We start from the raw sequence: 6,093 nt of genomic DNA on the forward strand, positions 1-6,093 counted from the left end.
CATTAGCCAATCAAGTGACATAACATTTCCTCGAGTCATTTGATCTTTAAATCACCCTATCTTTCCTCATCTCGTTAATCGTTTCATCTGCACTTTTAGCACCTGGACATTTTAGTTCATTTCTTGTTTGGGTGGCGACTCCACTTCTTTCATTTATTATTTCTTAGACAAGAAGCCCTCCCTTATATCCGGTTGTTTGTTGCCTTTTGGATGCTAGAGTTAGATTCATGTTCAAGTGGCAACTGCGCTTCTTTCATTTCTTACAAAAATTTCTACTAGAAGCTCGCTTATTATGAATCTCTTGATTTTCTTGAGCATGGGTCTCTTTCTAGCATACATCTGGTCCCTCATTATTCATTCAGGAAATTAATCATGGATGATTCATTTACCCCATTTCATTTTACTGATTGTCTCCATGATATTTTGGAAGTGGCCATTCATAAATGGTCTTTGTTCTCGGGTGGTGATTCAGTCGCTGTTAGAAAGCATCTATGTAGATTTACTCATACAATACTCAGATATTGTAGTTCTCCTTAGTATGATCATGAAGATGTCAAAATGCATCTATTTGGCTTTTCTTTAGAGGGCGATGCTTTGAATTGGTTTAATAATTATCCTAAAGATTCTTTTGCTTCTTTACAATACATCGTCCATGCTTTTACAGATAGATATGGTTATCAAGGTAGCTTGCCTTGTGCCCCTAAAATTATGCAACAAAATGAAAGTGATGTTGTGAAGGATCCAGCTGTCAATGAAATATTTCAAGACAATTCTCCATATTAGAATGTGACATCTACTTGTACCATTACAAGTCAAATCCATGACAGTGAAAAAACAGGGACAAGTTGTCAAATCAGTGTCAACAATGAAAGGGAAAATGATAAGCAAATTATAGAAGAGCTAAAGCAGTTGGTTAAAGACGTGCAATTCAGTCAAACACAGTTGGTAAAAAAATACGGAGCTTAATCAAGAAAAAATTTAACTGATTACGTCAAGGATATGAGAACTTTATACGCTCAGCTGGAAAAACGTGATGAGGAGATGGAAATCATGACAATTAAACACTCTGATCATGTAACCACCGTAGTATAAAAGTGTGCACAGAATATGGAGGATATGAGGACCGACATGCAAAAGGAAATGGAAACCATGAAAGCTAATCCTGGCAAAGAAATTAATTCTATGCAAAGCAAGTTATTAAATATGGATGAAGAAATGACCATCATTATATTTGATTATAATAATCAGTTAGCTACCATGCAAGCAAATCAAAAGAAGGAGATAAAATATATGCAAAACTGTTTCATGGGCATGAAATCAAAGAATGAAAAAGTAATAAAAGATGTGGAAGCTAGTCAGATATGTCTCTAGAATAAGTTATTGACCATGGAGGAAAACCATGCCAAGGAAGTCAGTGCTATGAAGGTTGAACACTCTAGCCAGATGGATGCCATAATAATACAGGTACAGAAACCTCAACATCAGTCAGAGGATGAAAGAAACAAGGAAACTTCAACAGATCATAAGCCTCCTTATCTGTTGCAGCAAGCTCCATATTATTATGACGAGGTCATTTGTTCCATTGAAAAGTGGTTAATTGAAGGTGACCCAGATAAAATTGAAATTGATAAGAATCGGGTTGACGCTCACATGGTTAATCCACCAGTCATAGAAGATCAAGTTATAATTCATGACACCTATGAGACTGATCCATCATTCTTGACAGAGCAGATGAAGAATGAAGGAAGACTTGTCACGCATATCTTACATACGTCATCTAAGAGTTTTGAAACAGAATGTTCCACGTCATCAGTGATACAGCCTGCCACAAAGAAAATATGTAAGAGAAATAGAATGAGAAAGCGATTTGATGAATCAGATGGTTGTACAAAGCTTGATTTTTGGATAGGATAAAGTCCTACCATATGCAGAATTGGACATGGCACATCTGAGAGACAGCCAGTGGATTTGCCTTAAAGTAGGAAAATAATCAGTATGCACTATATTGAATGCATCTGATGCCTATTGGCATTATGATACAAGTATTTTCCTTAATGGAAACTCTACAGGTCAACTCAGTTTTGATAAGAGGCTAACAGGAATATTCAGAGGCAATAGGGTAGTGGTACAGAGGATTAGGAAGATGGAACTAAGGTCTATTGATTAGAATAAAGAAGTTGAAAGAAGAAGATGATGTAAGAGTAGTTTAAGAGATACACGTAGGTTCACTTAGTCCAAGCAGTGTATACACGCAGGTACTCAAAACATAAATAGCGTATAATGTACACACGCACTCCCATAGAAGGCAAAGCGTGTACATGTTGAAAACCATGGTTTTGGTTCGAGATATTTGGTCCAAGGTATCTTTGGACTATGATATTGACCGTAGGTATTTAGTTCGAGGTATTCGGTTCGTGGTATTTGATCCAAGGTATTGGTCCTAAGTGGATTCGGTCCATGGTATTGAGAAAGGCCAAAAACCATATAAATAAGAGAGGATCATAAGGCCAGATGTGCAAGTGAATAAGATTCTAAGGAATACTTCTATCTGAAGTATATTTTATGTTGCAGGGTTATGTTTGGGATTAGATCTGAGATATTTATGTGCACCTTCAGTTCAATATTGGATCAGGATCATGAGACCTAAAATGATGTATTCTTGAATGCTTTGATATTGGTTGAGGCTAGATCTGATGTTTTGCATCTGTTTTATTCATTATCTATCATGATCTGGGTTTGTCTGAAGTCTGGAATTGTAGCAAAGTTTTGAGTCAATATTTGCAGATCTGTAAGCAGGTTCGTCTCGGAAAAAGAATGTATACATGCAGGTTCTATTCTTTCAAGTAACATATACAAAAGAAAGGCTTGATGTTCAAAGATGACTAATCTATCATATCAGTATTGATGATTTATTGCTACTTCTATTTTACTGTTGTCTATCAATAAAGTCTTCTTAGATATGAATGTAAATTTGAATGCATAAGGAGGTTGATATTTGATTGATTGTATAAGTGAGAAGAAGTATTTTATGTTTCCTTCCTATGTAAAGTTCTGTAAGTTGACAATAGATGTCTAGTACACTGCCAGTTGGTACAGTTTGTGATTCAGAGATTTTATGATTCAGAATCTTTAGAGGTATACGCAGGTTGGGCTAAAGGAAGTAGCGTATACACGCAAGTTTTCTTCATTGAAGTAGCATATATAGTCTTACACTTGAATTTTTGAGGTTTCAGTTGGTTCTAAATGTTCATATAGGTTTCTAGTTTTAGCACAGTGTTCTGATGATAGTGATCTGATTGTTTCAGATTAACTGCATGTTGGTTGATGAAGTTTGAGTTTCTAATTTCTGATGGGTTATTGATGAGTCAAGGTATTCATATGTCTTGATATGTGCCAGGAGCATCCAGTCTGAAAATTCATGAAACGTGGTCCCTGGTGGAAGAGTGGAGTTTTTTGTAGGATGGCACCTATGTACTAGTAAACATATTGGCTAGTACAAGAGCTAAGGGGTTGTAGCTCCCTTCTAGTAGACGCTGGAGAATGAGAGAAGGCTGTAACCTTCTGCAGGTAGAAGCCTGAATACTAGTATGAGTCTGCACCGATACAAGATTGTAAATATATTTTCTTATTATTAAAAGAAGACAGAGATGACAGCAGCAGGTGGTTTTCACCCATATTAGGTTTCCACCTTAAATCTTGATGTTCATGTGTGTTGCTTATGTGTAATGGTTTATTATGTTTATAATGCACATGGTTATTGTTTAATGATTGATGAAGTACTGATGCACTGATTAAAGATCAACATATGATGAATTAATTGTATCATATGTTTACTGCATAAATGTCAGTTGCCTTAAAGACAGTTGTGTGTACATGCTAGTTACCCTCTCTAAAGTAGCATATATAAATCTGATTATAAAAAAGAAAAATTCTTGATCTGATAATACTCATTCACCCCCCCCCCGCCCTCAGTATTATTTCCAAAAATTCCATGCGACATATTTGTATTGTATTTATAACCTTATGCCCTATTATTTCAGTGTTTCATTTTGTAGTTAGATTTGGTTTTTCATGTTGTTAGACTAGTTAATAAATGAAGAGCTTATATCTTTCCTGTGCTTAACATTATATGATGATTTTTGGATGGATGCTACTTATGTTTTGTTATGTGTTGCGTGGATGCATATTATGGATTCTCACATTCCTCCAGTGCAGCAACGTGTACCCAAGTAGAGCCAGAGGTTGACCACTATGTGTCAATGACCAATAGGAGTATACCCCCTATTTTTGCAAAAGGGGATAGCGCCTGATCGAAGTGTTCATGTTGTCTAGCTATCATCATTAGCTTGATCATCATCTTATAATGTAAACCCGGTCTACATGTGTATGTTGTAAATAATCTCAGCAGATCTGTGTTGTGTATGTAATCACCTGGGTAAACCTACTTTTCTGGTGACGATCTACATTTAGGGAGCTTTTTTGCCTCACCAATCCATTCTCAGATGGTTGGCAGAGTTTTCCTTCAGCCTTACCCCAAAGTCGGAATGGATTTTGTCACTGGGATCTTAGGGGAGTCCTAGTGTTCTAGATCAGGTCTATCTAAAAGTGTTTTGGGAATAATCCTAACTATTTGGTTAGGTTATTTTATTACAAATTGCTTGATCTGCTAGATTATATTTTGTGTCTCAGAACTGGGTAGTTTCTGAGGGTCTTTTGCAAATTGGTTTTCCACCTTGAGATGTAAAAAATGTAAAAATCATGATGTAAAGTGTCTTGAGGATGAGAAAAATAATTTATCCCCTCATAGGTTAATTAATTAAATTTTCTGGCCAAAATTAATTAAAATCCTAAGCCAGAAATTTAATTAATTCTAGGTCCTAGGAAAATTTAAATTCTCCGAAGGCAAAATTCATTGGTCCTTAAAAAAAATAATTTTAAGAGGTCCAAGGACTAAGGTAAATTAATTATTTTACTAAATTTTAAGCCCTTAGTCCCTAGGGTTAATTCAAAGTCAAAATTTTGAGGAAACTAATTCAAAATTTTAATTTTTGAATTAATTAAAATACATTTAATTGAAAAATTTGAATTTCCTCAATAATTTAAAATTTCAACAAATGAGATTAAATGAAATTTTACTCCTCATCAACGGTCGAGATTGCTTTGACGAGGATCACTCAAACTAGTCATTGGAGGATTTATCTTTAAATAGGAGGTCATTTGTCAATTAGTAAGATCTGATCTTTTGATTGTGTACTAAGCGAAAAGCTCTCTTGTAATATTTTTATGAGCAATAAAGAAAGACTTTGGGGTTAATTTCTGCTGGTGTTACTCTTCGTGAAAATACTGTAAGATGTGTCATTTTCATGTACAGATTTCTTTTTAGCCATTGATGTAGCTTTCTGAAGAGTGATTTGAGTACATGTATCTTGCTCAGTCACTGGGGTTTGAATGATAATTTAAGTTTCGAATAAAATAGCAGGTATATCTATTTATCTGAATTTTATTATCGTTTTCTTGCTCTATGTCGATGGTTAAATTGAGTTTTGTAGGAAATCCTTGATTATTAGATCATTGGGCATTCGGAGAAGTTCTCGGTTGAACCAGCCAACTCCCGATCCATGTTTTATGAAGAGCCTAGCTTTAATTTGATCCCAAATTTATCATAAGATATATTTTTTATGGGTGATGCATGAAAGGTTTTGAGCTCAGTACCTCCTTTAAAATTCAAAAAAAAAAAAAATTGTGCTAAATCGATAGATCTGGCTGTTGAGAGCCTCAGATTATCAGATCTGGGAGCGGAGTTGGACTCACACTCCCTAGATATGATAGATTTGTCATTCATGTACATAGATCTGTGATTATTTTCAGTTTTGTGACTTTGGTTTTTTGGGTTTTAGTTTTTTGGGTAATTGTATATATCATTTGGGTGCTTTTTGTTGTCTTGCAACTAAAGATTTGAAGGAGAAATCTATGCAGAATCCAGATCTAGGCCCTGGAGGGTAAGATCTGGATCTTTGGGGTTCACCAACATCATTTTTGTAGGGACCATATCCAGATTTTGCATTCCAAGGGTTTAAATTTATTTATTTTCAG

The sequence above is a fragment of the Pinus tabuliformis genome, chromosome Q (assembly GCF_031772625.1).
Source record: "Pinus tabuliformis cultivar Carrire ecotype Pingquan chromosome Q, CPIR1, whole genome shotgun sequence".
In the NCBI taxonomy this organism is placed as follows: Eukaryota; Viridiplantae; Streptophyta; class Pinopsida; order Pinales; family Pinaceae; genus Pinus; species Pinus tabuliformis.